Source organism: Streptopelia decaocto, assembly GCF_964273445.1.
Source record: "Streptopelia decaocto genome assembly, chromosome: Z".
In the NCBI taxonomy this organism is placed as follows: domain Eukaryota; kingdom Metazoa; phylum Chordata; class Aves; order Columbiformes; family Columbidae; genus Streptopelia; species Streptopelia decaocto.
Window position 1 is genome coordinate 14,164,494 of NC_138657.1, and position 15,037 is coordinate 14,179,530.

Sequence of the window (15,037 nt, forward strand, 5' to 3'; positions counted from 1 at the left end):
TATGTTTTTGCTCTGATTGTTGCTTTACACATGCTGCTGATTAACAGGAGCTGTAACCTAGTGGATTAGGAGCAGTAAGACCTAATAATATCAACTAAAATATTTCTAGGTTTCAAACATATGAAGCCACTGGAATAGATATACCATATTCTTGTCTGGATTTGCAGACCTCACACAAACAAGAGAAATAATTTTAGCATTAGTTATTGGTAAGGAAGGCATCTGGTGTTCACCTCTTAACAAGTCAGAAAACTCATTTTGCATTTTCTTGAGTCTATGTGAACTTGTCCTCAGTTTGTTTTCCCCCCACTGCAGCACACTAAATGTTGCTTTTCAAATAAAGGTATTTATTTGCCCCTTATTATTATTGTTATAGAAAATAAGAAAACTAATAAGAATTTCTTGTGAATAAGAAGACTGTATTATTCATATCCAGGAATATCAAGGAGATGTTTCTATGACAGGCACTATTGACTGTTACTGGTTAAATACTACTAGAATGTAAAGCCAAATCACTGTATCAAATAATGGCTCTGTAACCTTGACTTTGGCATCTCTTTCCTCATTTTTATGCACCAAACCATCCTGTGACACGGTAAAGGTAGATGTATGCCCATATAAATTATGATACGTATGAGAAAAACTTTTATTTTTTTCCTCCAGAGGAATAATCCCTTGCACTCTGCCTTTATTTCCTGCACATTACTTTGTAGTACTTTACAACTGATGAGTAAATGTCTGTCTCAACTGTCTGAAAACAGTTAAAGACCCTTAATTTCACCACATCAAAATGAAAATCCTTTTCTTTCCTGTACTTCACTTGTGTGTCCCACTTTCAGCACCAGAGAAAGGCAGCATCACAGAGTAGTATCTTAATTCACTGTTCCTTCTGTTTATACAATGATCAAGAACCTGCCTCTCCACTTTTCCAGATTATCTCATCAACTAAGAATCTTTCTTAAGCAACTGCGTTTCTCTTTCAGTGATGAAATAGACAGAAGATAAATTCAGTATATGTCATCAAGTAGTAGCATTGAAAGAGACTTTCTGTAACAAATGCACTCATTTTCCCAGAAATTTAATTTGTATGATCCAGCTACTCAAATATTAAGTGTGTGATTACTTACAATTCTGTCTTACTCATTGTCAAAGAAAGAGAGAAGAAGGGAAACATGGAGTAGGAAAAGGGTATCTTTTAACCATCAAAATGAAGAACATTTCACTGCCTTCCTGTAATGAGGGGAACATGGAACAATAAAAATGAAGCCTTTCTACAACAGAACAATGTGATATCATGCTGTGACTGAAAGAGTCCCTTTGTGACTGGTTGGTAGTTAAGAATACTACTTATCTCAAAAGTGGTCATCCAATACAAAAATCTGGTCTCATTATTTATCAAGGAAGAAGAACAAGCAAATTAGAGCATTCTGCTGTTATAACCAGAAGTTCTAAAATCTAAATATGCCACTTCAATCAAAAAATGTAGTTAGACATGAATTCTGAGAGATCACACAACTTTAAAATGCCACAAATTTGTTTCACAAAGACATATGATTCCTCCTCCATCCTCTCTCACAATCTGCAATATTTCTTCCAAATATCTATAAAATTGCATATGACGATTTTGGCTATAAACATGTCTTTTCATTTTTTTCTCAGTTTAAAACATAGTTACAAATAAACTTCCCCATGTAGATTTGGGAATCAAAGACTATATGGAACGAGAAATACAAGGAAATAAATTTCTAATAATTGAGCTTTTCGTGTAAACAAACTACAGGTAAACCCTTTAGTATCAGTTAGCTAAACCACTATATGAAGCATATCCTTACCAACTTTTTAGTGTACTTTTTGAAGGGAAAGTTCTGAAAATGTAAAAGTATACACATTAACATGTTTGGGTTATCCTTTTAAATAAAGACATTCATGTTCAGTTGCATTTTATTAAATTTACACACTTGATTAAAAATATTTTAATATGAATGTTTATAACAAAAATATCAGGCCAAATTATCGTAGCATTTCAAATTAGAACTGAAAATTCTGGCAAAAACAAGTACATTTGAATATCTCTATTTATAACATGGCAAAGAACTCTGGAAAATGCAACATATTTTAATGTGTATTTTTGTGGATAAAATCATGTAAAAATTGATAATGTTAAGATTTAAATTATCAATTCCTCTCTAGAAAGTCAATTCAATAGCAAAGCTTTTCTTTGCTATTTGCTAAATAGGCCATAGAGAAAAGAAGTCAGATTCTCTTCAGTGTTTTGCTAACCTCCTATAATGTGTCTCATCAAGGTTAGTCTGAGGGAGTGGGAAGGAGACTCTCTGAAATGACAGATGGTAAAAAAGTTGGAAAGATTTGTTCCTGCTCTTGCAGTTAAGGTAATTTTAAGGATGGCTTTCTCAGAAAGAAGTCCCTCCTGTCAAAAGCCACTCATAGAAAGTTAGACAGGGGAAAGGTTGCACACAGGTGTAGCCAAAGGCAATACTGTCCATTCTTAGAAAAAAATGAATTCGATAGCATGCGTTGATTTTATTAAAATAGGTTTAATAGATATGCAATTTTAAAGATAAGAACATTTTCATTTTCATTAATGCAAGTTGCTCAGATGTTATATGACTGAATTTATTTTCTTCCTTGCATGACTCTTTACATTACTGTTAGATTTAAAACCTGCTAACACAGCTGTTCCCTGCCTGTATCACTGTGTTACATCCAGAGGCTGCAGAGCTTTTCCTCACTGCCAGTGTCAAGGTGGAACTGCAAATAGTAGGGAGAGATTTGATGGGTCCTTGCTGACTGCAAAGCAGCTACACATTGCTATCTCCTCCTGCAGATAGTGACACAGTCAAAGAGACTGTGGAGGAGGATCCAGTGTTGTTCAGCATCCTCTGCTCTCCCATTTGAATATGCCTGTGCTGGCTAGCAAGTTAGAAATGTTTCAACTGGGTTTATTTACTGCTTGCCAAAGGCTTAGGAGAAATACAGCTAACACAGGACAGAGATCCTCTGGAGGATGTTTTAACTACTTTCTTTTATAAGATTTCCATAGTGGACCTGCATCAGAGTATCAACCATACTGAATCATGCACTACAGAAATCACAGGCCAGGTGTCTAGCTCTAATCTAAGCTCAAATGCTGTGTTCAGTGTTCTTATTATTAGAAGAACATTGATGCAGATATAATACTTGGCTAAATATATTTCTGTATCTTGTTCATCCATTACTCCATCGGCTCTTTTCTTATTGCAGATAATTTTATAGGTGCCACCTAGGAGTGACAAATGGGTTTATGGAGGGGTTTTTTTGCATCTGCCAACCAAAAGATATTCACTAATCCTGTTACTCTGAAATAAGTCATGTATCTCCTTGTTAAAATGAGTTTAAAAAAGGCTGGGAACATTTATGAGTTTCCTATCTGTTACAGCAGTTGTCTGACTCTATCTACTTTGTCATTTGTCATAAAAGCTGTGGAAGGACCTTGAAAGGTGAGACAGGGGGCTTTTTTTTCTTTTGGTTTTGCTAATGTATTTGTCACTTATGTGATCTTTATTAAACACAGATTTTGTCTGGAAAAGACCATGTAAATCAAAGACAAATGTTTTCTGCAGTCATAATTATAAGCTACATCACAAGTCAAATACCAAGGTTTTATTGCCTGCACACCTTTATCTGTAATAAATTTCACATTTTGCTCACTTGGCTTATTTCCAGGAATGACTGACTAGTGTGGAAGCCACAGCTTTGTGTGGCTGAGGAAATGAGCCATTTGACTGAGATTCAGAAGACCTGTATTCTATCATATACCAAATTTTTGTACTCAATTTCTACTTCTTCTCCAGTGTCTTTAACTTTTTTTTTTTTTTTTTTTTTTTTTTTAAGGAATTCAACATAATCTGCACTAAGTGCTTAGGCTGCGTGCACTGTGACAAGACTATCTGTCCTCAGTTGGAATGCAGTAACAGTTTGAACAGTTTGATTTAATGACATTTGCTTCCATTACTGTGCATTAAAAATTGATATCGATCTGCTAACTGCAAGCATCTATGCATGTTTACTTAGATGTCTTTTACACTGAAGAAAACAACGGTCAATAGGAGACTAAATTTTTGAGCTATGGATGATGGTAAATTTTCACATTTTTGAAAGATTCTTTACAGTTATATTGTGTGATAAATTTTCTGGTATTAAAATTAAATTGGTAATAATGTGCATTTAAAAACTGTAAAGTTATAACAGTACAATAAATTTTAAAAGACACACTCAAAGACAACTTCATTTTCAAAGTCTTCTGATTAAAGTTGTTAGTTGGAGTCATAATTTACTCTCTTAATATTGCTTTTTACTGAATTTTCATTTTTCGGGATCTTTCAATAAAGTGTGAAATGCAGTTTGGAAGGCAGTTATTCACTCTTGTTCTTCCTGTGTGTATTCCTTAGGCTGTATAAGATAATACCTGATGTCATACAGAAGTTACATTCAGAAGAAAAAGTCAAATTCTTAAGTGTAAGAGATTTTTTAAAATTATAAGCAAAAAACATAAATAAGAACATTTAACTCACGATTTTTAATTCTGTAGAAGCAGGCAACAAAGTATTTCAAAAGTCAAGACAAAGTCAGTGAAAAGAATTAGAAATCTAGTGCTTAACTATGAGCGTATTTATTCTTCTACCGAATACATAACTGAAAAAAAGAAGATGCCTGGATGTCTTGCCAAAATGCTTAAAAATTGTAAATTCATATTCAGAGCTATGTCTTGATCTATGAACTTCAAACTGAATGTAATATTGCAAAACAAATTTTTATGTGAATTAGGATTATCTTCAGGAAAATATACTCTTTGGTGAATGTGCTGTATATAATACTTTGGAAGCAAAACTAAAACTTGTTTACGTGTCACATATAGCAGCAGCTGGAGGCAAACTGATATAATCTTGAAAACTTTTGTTTGGTCATAGTTAGCAAAGTGAGTACTGACATGGAAATCATTAAAATGTTACATAATTTGTGAAAGTTATACCCATCAAAAAAGACTACACAGGCAGTTCAATTGTTTTTGTAAGATTGTTTTGCAATTCAAAAGCCTGTCCTTGTTTTAACAGATTCCTCAGTAGTACAACTATATAATAAATACTTTCCATTATACAAACAAATCAGCATCTTAAACCACCAATAAATTGTACATTACAGCTGTATTGTTAAAATTTGGGATAGAATTAACAAATGAGACACACCGTTATGTTTTATTACTTGCAAGGAAATGGAAGTCTTTTCAAGAGGCATTGGCTTATACCTTTAGTATTTAATCATGCCAATTGTTTAAGATTTAGCTTGGCACTTCCCACTTTTCCAAAAGTTAATTTCAAATTATTTTTGAAAAACATAGGAAGATTTTATTAAGATTGAATTTTGACTGAAGTGAAAATTTACGGTTTAACTGCAACAAAATTTGCAATGAACTTCTTACTTAGACATCCAATTAAGTGATATTCCATGGCAGTTGAGGAGGATAAATCACTCTAGGTATAGAAAATCTGAAATTATGTTTAGTGTAATTATATTGATTTAGTTTAAAAAATAGTAACTGTATGGCACAAACTATATTTGTTGTCCTATAACAGGGGAGAATGTAGTGTATTCCCTAATCTGAGGTGATTTTTCTATATTGGGTATTCTTTGAGTGTCTTAATTCTGAAGTGATGTTTTCTGTTCATTGTGAGTGCCCTAAACCTTAAAGTTTCACAGTTAATTTTGACTGCAAGATTGCTAAACTAGAAACAAACTGCAATATTTGTAAAATTTACCTGCTTTTCCCCTGTTTTCCAGTGAGACGGCAAGAATATAAGAGGGTTTTTTTATGGATACAGCACCATAGAAATTATTGAAAATTACTTTAGAAAAATCACCTTTCTTTTTTCTACTCTTTTCTTTTTCTACTTAAACGTTTCTCTAGTGATATGTTGAATTTTACTAATAACATATGGAACAACATTTATTTACAAGGATTAGGTGGAGAAAGCTGCGAAGTAAAAAAAAAGGATGTAAACCACAAGCTCACGTGGTACGTTAATGCTGGGGGTGAAAGAATGACAGAAAGGACAGTAAGTAGAGCATTGTTTGTATGAATGTAAAACAAAATCCTCATGATTGTATATCAATTAATAGATCCTGTTGAAGTAGGAATGACTTTTGCACATTTTTATGCTCATTTATTCCCACTTTGCCTTTTTTAAGACATTAAAAAATGTTTTATTCTTATGTTTAAACAGCATTCTGGGAATTTATAGATATTGCAGAATATGGAGGAAAACTGTAGGCCTTCTATGGCAATGCAAGCTACCAGATGGATATACCGGATTTCAAGGTAAGTACTCACAAGTATTTAGTTCTGCCATAGAGCTGCTCAGGAGTAAAGGCAGCATAGGTCATCAATAGAGCTCTCCCCAGTAAGGTTGCCTCAAGATACAGAAGCATAAGAAAGAAATGAATTTGTAAGCATGTGTTTGCTGTCTAAGAATTCTACAAATTTATTGTTATGAGGTTGCCACTATTTTATTCCATATGAAATTCCTTTATGAATCACTATTCTCTAAACTACGTTGTACTGTTTTCTACCTTGCATAGGTATTTTTCTGACTGAAAAACAAATTAACATATGACTACTTTGATTTATACCCATGGTTATTAAATGCCTAGTGAGCAAAGCAGAACTGCAAGTTAAAATAGTATGATTTCTGCAGTGGTGGCTTATTTTCCATATGTAAAATGAACCCCTACTCCTTACCCCGAATCTAATAAAGCTACATAAACTCTAAATAAAATCCAGCTCTTTCACCTTTGTTTTTTTAATATAGCAAGTATATATAGCAATAGCACAATATAGCAAGTGCACAGAACACCCAGATCCACAGGACTGCTTTCATAATGCAAAGATTTAACAACAGATTTCTGAAAAGGTTATGAAACAATGACTATCGAGGCCTTTAAAAACAAACATGATCAACCATTTTTTCTCAGAATACTGTCACTGCACTGAATAGACCTCTTTAGCAAGCAAAGATGCACAGAAATAAATCTTATTGTCAGTATCTAGGTGCAAAGACACACTGTGAAGATAGCAGAGTTTTGTGGGAGCCATTTCAAATGCATTTTACACACTAGAAATGCATGCACATAGAGGAGGAGGAAAAGGGAAATTACTTGTTTAACTGAAATAATGTTAAGGGTGTGCCAATAAACTAAAATTCAGTTGTTTAGATGCCTCAGGAATAATCAGTCCAGGACTTCAAAAAATAAAAGTACATTTTTGTGGAGTGTCAGTATTTCCAGGAGAATGCATAGCAGTATTACTGAAGAAGTCATTTATGCTGTCAGCATCCATAGCCAAGATGACAGTGGAAGAAAAGTAAAAACAGAATGAGAACATAATTTCTGCAAAACAAAAAAATGCAAGAGGAATCTTCAGATATTGTCCAAAATGGCCATTTAATATCTTTGTGCATCAAGATTAGAAGCCAGCTGCTCAAAGAATTGTTGGGAATGAGATGAAATACTTCACTGGAGCATTATCACAGAAAAAATATCATTAAGAAAGATGCGCTCAGTAAAAGGGGTTGTTGTAAGGAGAAGATGATGTGAACTAACTTGGCATCCCCAAGGGATCTTTAATTGCAGCTCAGTTTCCCCTTGCTCAAGTCAGGAAAAAAGCTCTACTTTGTTGTCTGGTAGCTGTCGCTGGGAGGCTGCACTGTGTACCAGGTTGCAAAGGTAAACTATGAACCATGTAACAGTTTTTTAATTGCCTTTTGCTCCATTAATATAATCTTTTTAAAAAAAAATTATCACACAAGTCCTCCAAAGTTTTGCATTGCATGGAAACTCACTGAGAATACATAAATTTTGTAGCAACAAGCTTCTGTGCGCATTTAATCTACGTTGTGTCTTGTGATATTTTCAGGCTATATTTTAGTTACGCGGAGCTATTTACATTCATGTTTTGAAAGGGTGAAGAAGTCTTAGGGAAAAAGCAATATGTGAGTGTTTCTTTTAAAATTCATGTGTCATACTAAATACTTAAAATTATAGTGTGCTGCCAAACTAACTTAACTATTTAATTTTGTGATTCAATTCCTTCACTCTCTGGGTTTTCTTGAGGTATACTGCTTAATAAAAAAATAGCATTTTAGAGGATCTAAACCTTTACTTGTCATTGACAACGTTTTCTACAACTTTAATAATCCTCAGGAAGGATAAAACTCCTGATTTTGTGTTTGTTTTTTTTTCTCTTTTTATGGCCAAGTTGCTCAGGCTGGTTTTATTGCTAATGCTGTACTCTGTATTCAGGTCAGGAGTCTAAGTTTTCTACAATACAGCAGAGCTGTATAGTTGAAAAGTTCCATAAAGATGGACATGGCCATAACTAATAAATTGTCAGAGAAGATGGATAAGCCAGCATTTATGTGGCCTTGTTTTCAAGCAAAATAGAAAATCTTAAGGAAAATAAGCAAAAGGAAAAAAAAAAACAGACAGTTAAGACTCTCATTTCTCACTTTCAGGGAATTTAGAGTCTGCTGCATATCTTCTGTTTTAAACTGTCACACCAGAGAAGTTTATACATGTTCAGTGTATTTCTTCCCCACCATTCCAGGCCAAATTAGGGGTTTGGGCAGCCTAGGAAGGAAACTTACATGTGCCAGCAGCATAGAGAATAAACCTCACCCTGGCCATCACGGAGGAAAGGCTTTTGTTATATCCAACTAGCCAAGCCTTCTGTCGCTTTGCAGGGAGAAGTGCTGGAAAAACAACTTTTCTGTGGTCACATAACTGTCCTCCTAGCTCAGCCCTCCCAAGTGCTATCTTCAGATTTCCTCCTCGCTTTGTCAGCGCCAGCTGCTAGTCTATGCATACCTTTATAACAGGGTCATGTCAAAGCAGAGAGAGAGCTCAGCAGACTTCTTTTCTCTAAATCACTACAATAGGGCCCCATCTAAGTTGTAACCAAGAGCCAGATCCTGAATAATCATAAACTGATGCATCTGTACCTCCCCCCGCCCCCCCCCAAAAAAAGTCCCCAAACAAAAACAATCCCTGCAGTCACTCTAATTTATCAGTGACAGATCTCTCCCATGATGCATTAATGACACAAAGAAATCTTGCGATATGTTTGTTTGTTTGTTTGTTTTGTTTAATTAGTTTTTTTTTCTGTCTTTGGTAAACACAAGTGGGGTTCCCGGAACCAAGGAAACTTGAAGAACTAGTCTGCTGTGGCATTCAAGCTGGTAAGCGGCATCTCTTGCAAGAGAGGCTGATGAGGCTTGTGCATTTCCAGCAGCAACTGTGGGAGATTTAAATGGTTCTAGGTAGCGGAGCGTAGGTGACAAGGGTAAGCAAACGGGCATGGCATTTTGCACAGCAGCTCACGCAGCCAGGGCATCCAGGAAGGATGCTGCAGGCTACTCGTAGGTCCACAGCCCAAAGCAGTACTCTGGGTCTCTGTCATAATGGTGAGCACTCATCTTACAGTTAAAAATGATGTTTCTGCAGGAAAAGCCCCTGAGATTTCTCATGCTTCCATCCAGACAGAACCAGTAAGGACGGAGACTACGGTACAGGTAGTAGTTTTCAATGAGTGCCCAGACCCTATTCCCAGAGAAAAACTAAGTGCCTGCAAAATGTGTGCACAGATTGATGATTTTCTACATCAGGTGACTGAGTTGCAGGAAACAGGTAAAAGGCTTTGCAGTACTAGATGAATTGATATGTAGACAGAGAGATTATTTCAGAACTCTGCTCCTGTAGTGGACACCACTGAGAATGAAACACCTTGGACCCTGGTGACTCATAGAAGCAGGGCTCCATCTCAGTCTCCACCCCTAAGCATCATGACCAAAACCAGGTATAAAGCTTTAACATCTCTAGACACCAATGAGTAAGGTCTGTAAGGAGAATCTGTACCAGCAGCACTCAGTGGTTACCATAAAAAGAAACTCTCCGTTAAATTCTCCGTTAAAGGACACTGAAGCACCCATCTGCTGTCCTGACAGAGAGTCGTGAGAGTTATGCTGCCTTCTGGGAGCTAAGATCCAAGATGTTGCTGAGAGGGTTCTACTACTTGTCAAGAGCGTGGACTACTATGCACTGCTGCTATTCCACATAGGCACAAATGGCACTGAAAGCTGGAACCTGGGCAGAATTAAGGAATACTATAAAACCAGGTGGAGGGGAGTGTGGTACCCAAGTTATCTTTTCATCCATTCTACCAGTGGGAGGAAAAAGGGGGCAGCCAGAAATAAATGCATAATATACATTGACTTCTGGATTTGAGGTTGGGTGAGGGTTTTGGCTTTTATGACAATGAGACATTCTTTTATGGTTATAACCTGGTAGGAAGGGATGGAATGCACCTATCCAGAAGAGGCAAGGGAATCTTTGGCAGTAGGCTGGCCTTCTGGGTGAGGCAGGCTCTAAACTGAAGAGCCTGGGGGGTGGGGTCCGAAATGGCAATGCTCATTCCATCACATCCAGCTGGGGAATAAACCAGGCCTACCAGAGCAGTGACAAATATTCCTTAGCTGACTCCCAAAATAAAAACCAGAAAGCCAGCTACCTCAAGGGTATGTATGACTACAGTGAATCCTTCGGCACCCCTTTATGGGAAACCCAAATGCTCAATTACTTCTCTGAAGTGTCTGTATACCAGGCCATGTGACATGGGGAATAAACAGGAAGAATTAGAGATCTCCATGTGGTTGTGGGGCCATGGTCTCATTGTGATTACAGAGATATGGTGGGACAGCTCCTATGACTGGGATATTGTCAGGAAAGGTTATGTACTTTTTAGGAAAGACAGGTCAGCAAGGCAAGGTGGAGGAGTTGCACTTTATGTGAGAGAGCAACTCAAATGTATCAAAGTCTGTCTAGGAGGGATGAAAAATGAGTTGAGTCTTTATGGGTAAAAATTAAGGGACAAACTATGAAGGGGGACACTATTGTGGGTGTTTAGTGCAGAATAGCATGTGGAAGTTGATGAGGCTTTCTACAGGCAGGTGAAATTAGCCTCACAATAACATGCCCTGGTTCTTTTGGGAGACTTCAATCACCATGACATCTGCTTGGAAGACAGCACAGCTAAGCACACACAATTCAGGAGGTTCCTACAGATCATTGATGGTAACTTCTTCACACACATGGTGGAGGACCCAATAAGAGGTGTGCTACTGGACCTTGTCCTAACAAACCAAGAACTGTTTGGAGATGCTCTCCATTATCTTTGAAAGGTCTTGGAGAACAGTAGAGGTGCCTGAGGTGCCTGAGGACTAGGAGAAAGCCAATGTCACTCCAGTCTTCAAAAAGGGCAAGAAGTATGACCCAGGAAAATACAGACCAGTCAGCCTCACCTCCATCAATGGAAAGATGATGGAACAGATCATTCTGGACATCATCTCCAAGTATGTAAAGGAAAAGAAGGTTATCAAGAGTGGTCGACATGGATTGACCAAGGGGAAATCATGTTTGACCAACCTAGTAGCTTTATGTGATGGTATGACTGGCTGGGTAGATGAGGGTAGAGCAGTGGATGTTGTCTACCTTGACTTCAGCAAGGCTTTTGACAACATCCTCATAGGCAAGCTCAGGAAGTGTGGGTTGGATGAGTGCAGTGAGATGGAACATGAACTGGCTCAATGGCAGAGCTCAGAGGCTTGTGATCAAAGGTGCAAAGTCTGGTTGGAGGCCTGTAGTCAGTGGGGTTCCCCAGGGTTCAGTATTAGATCCAGTCCAGTTCAACCTGTTCATCAATGACCTGAATGAAGAGACTGAGTGCACCCTCAGCAAGTTTGCTGATGATACCAAACAGGAAGGAAGGGCTGACACACCAGAAGGCTGTGCTGCCATTCAGTGAGACCTGGACAGGCTGGAGGACTGGGCAAAGAAGAACCTAATGAAATTCAACAAGTGTAGGGCAAGTGTAGGGTCCTGCAGCTGGGGAGGAATAACACCTGGCACCAGTACAGGTTATGGGTTGACCTGCTGGAAAGCAGCATTGCAGAGAAGGACCTGGGAGTCCTGGTAGACAACAGGTTAACCATGAGCCAGCAATGTGCCCTTGTGGACAAGAAGGCCAGTGGTATCCAGGGGGGCATTAGGAAAAGTGTGATCAGCAGGTAGAGGGAGGTTATTCTCCTCCTCTACTCTGCCCTGGTGAAGCTGCATCTGGAGTACTGCATCCAGTTCTGGGCTCCCTAGTTCAAGAAGGACAAGGAATTAGTCGAGAGAGTATAGCAGAGGGCTGCAAAGATGGTTAGGGGTCTGAAGCATCTTTCTTATGAGGAGAGACTGAAAGAGCTGGGTCTGTTCAGCCTGGAGAAGAGAAACTGAGTGGTGAGCTTATCAATGTTTATAAAAATCTCAAGGGTGTGTTAAGAGGATGGGACCAGTCTCTTCTTAGTGGTGCCCAACAATAAGAGGAGGGGCAACAGTCACAGATTGAAGCATAGAAGGTTCCATCTGAATATGAAGAGAAACTTTACTTTGAGGGTGACAGAGCACTGGAACACGCTGCCCAGAGAGATCATGGAGTCTCCTTCTCTGGAGACATTCAAAACCCACCTGGAGGCATTCCTGTGTGTTCTACTCTAGGTGAACCTGCAGGTGCGTTGGAGTAGATGATCTCCAGAGGTCCCTTCCAATCCCAACCATTCTGTGATTCTGTCAGTCTGTGAATCAGCAAGACAGCCAAATAAGAAGGTGGAAGAAACTTTTAATGATTAGAGTCCATTTTCACCAGACTAGAATGATGAAATTAATCAAATATGTCTGTAAGAACATACCTTTAGGTCACTGAGTTTGAGTTCTTAGTGTTGTATAGTGTATCTGGATTTACCTTCCAGCTCCTGAATTGTGCTGCCAGTTGAGACATCCAGGCAATAACTTAAAGCAATCAGTTCATAATCCAGCATTCTCTCCTTGCCCTCTTTTCTTCCCTGTTTATCTTTTCAATAAATCACTTGGTGATTTATTGCTGATGGTCTTTTAAAGTACAAAAGATAAAATGAGGAAAGAGTATTTGAAATTAAATCCTCAGGATGAAGAGCAAAAAGTGGAGCCTAGAGCTTTATCACAGAATGTGAATTCAGATTGTATGAAATTCTGGTTTGCTAATATTTTTGTTAGCTCCTTGTGAGAAACCACCTCCCATCCTCTAAGAGTCTGTAAAAGTGAGCAGTCATCTTTTGGGGCTGGAGGAAGGAGAACACTGCCTATGCAGGTTACTGGCCCATCAGCAGCATCCTTTTGATGACTTCTGCACAAAGTCAGCCTTATCAGGAGACAGTCCTCCTCACTACTGTGGTTCAAAATGCTATTTGAATGCCAGCTCTCTACAGAAGACAGAACTCCTCTTGACAACTCACCCCTTGCCCCAGAGGTTTAGATATATCTTTATGCCCAGAGCTTAAGCAAGACCAATTTGCCTCCACATTTTAAGATGCTTATTGGAGTCACAGTTAAGCTATTAATGTTTTATTTTCACTACACAGGTGACAGATTATAATTTTAAATTTACACAAGAATGATAAAAATGTGTTTTGCAATTTTCTATATATCATTCTTACTTAAAAGAACAAACAAACTTACAAATAATTGTGTTAGCTAGCACACTCTTATAAAAGTTGTTCAGAGCAGGAAATCTGTTGCAGGTGACTGTCTCTCTCTAGTGTGTGTTGGCAGATAGCAAAAGTAGAGTTTCAGATGCTGAAAGGGTGTGTTCTAAGGATTCACTGCTTAACTGTGATTTAAATTTGGGAGTAAGGCAAGGGAGAAAATACTTGGTCACCCTAGTCTACAATTTTGATTCAAAATGGTTTTAGATTAAAAAAAAAACCCAACAAAAAAAAACCCCAAAACAAATAAACAAAAACAACCAACCAACCAACAAACCCCAAACCAAACCAAACGCCTTAAAAACTCAACCCAACCCAAACAAAACAACAACAAGACCCCCCAAACCATAAAAAACAAAACAAGACAAGAAACAAATACAAGAACTTAGGCAGACTTGAGTTAATATTTTCAGGACTAAAAGCTCGAATCAATGTACACAAACACTATTGACATTCCATTTTATGTGTCTAAGACAGGTTTCATTTCACCTGTATTTACCAAGAAAAAGAAAGTTCTTGCATTGTTCCATATATACATATTTCTCTGCATTGAAGACTGATCCATTTCTGAGAAAAACTACAGCTCATCAACATTTGCAAGAGCTTGTTTTTGTATTTAAACCCACATTTATCTATTTCAACCAAAATTTCATCACATACGCCCATCTGTTCCACAGTTTGTTTAAAACAGAAGCTATCAAAAACTTTCTCTTCTCTGTTGTTGGCATACTTACAAATATTTTGACATAAGATGGCCTTTGCATTTACTGGGAATCACTTCCCTTCTATTGGGTCTCCTTAAAGTTCATCTCACTGAAAATTCTCCAACTGTAAACGGCACAGGCTCCGCGTCTCATTTTATCAATCTATTACACTTTATCGTTAAGCTTAATTTCAATTTCTTCTACATGAAGTTGCCTCTTACATCAATTTGATTACAAAAAAATGCAGGCTAATTGGTTCTGTCTTTTTAATGATAAAATGCTTAATTATTGAAAGACACAAGGGAGCATATGTGTGCACTCCCCAGCTTTAGCCTGACATCAGAAAGGGTAATATATACTCACTTTAAAAGAGTCAGATAAATATCAAGTTTTGGTAGGTTGACCTTGGCTGGCCACCTGGTACCCACCGAGCTGTTTTATCACTATCCTTCCTCAACAGGACAGAGGGGAGAAGATACAATGAAAATACTACTAGTCAAGATAAAGACAGGGAGACCACTTAGAAGCATAGAATGTGCTGAGTTGGAAGGGGTGCACGAGGAGGATCGAGTCCAGCTCCTGTCCCTGCATATGACAGCTTCACAGTTCACACCGTGTCTGAGGGCATTGTCTAGTCTCTCCTTTAATAATGGCAGCTTGATTACC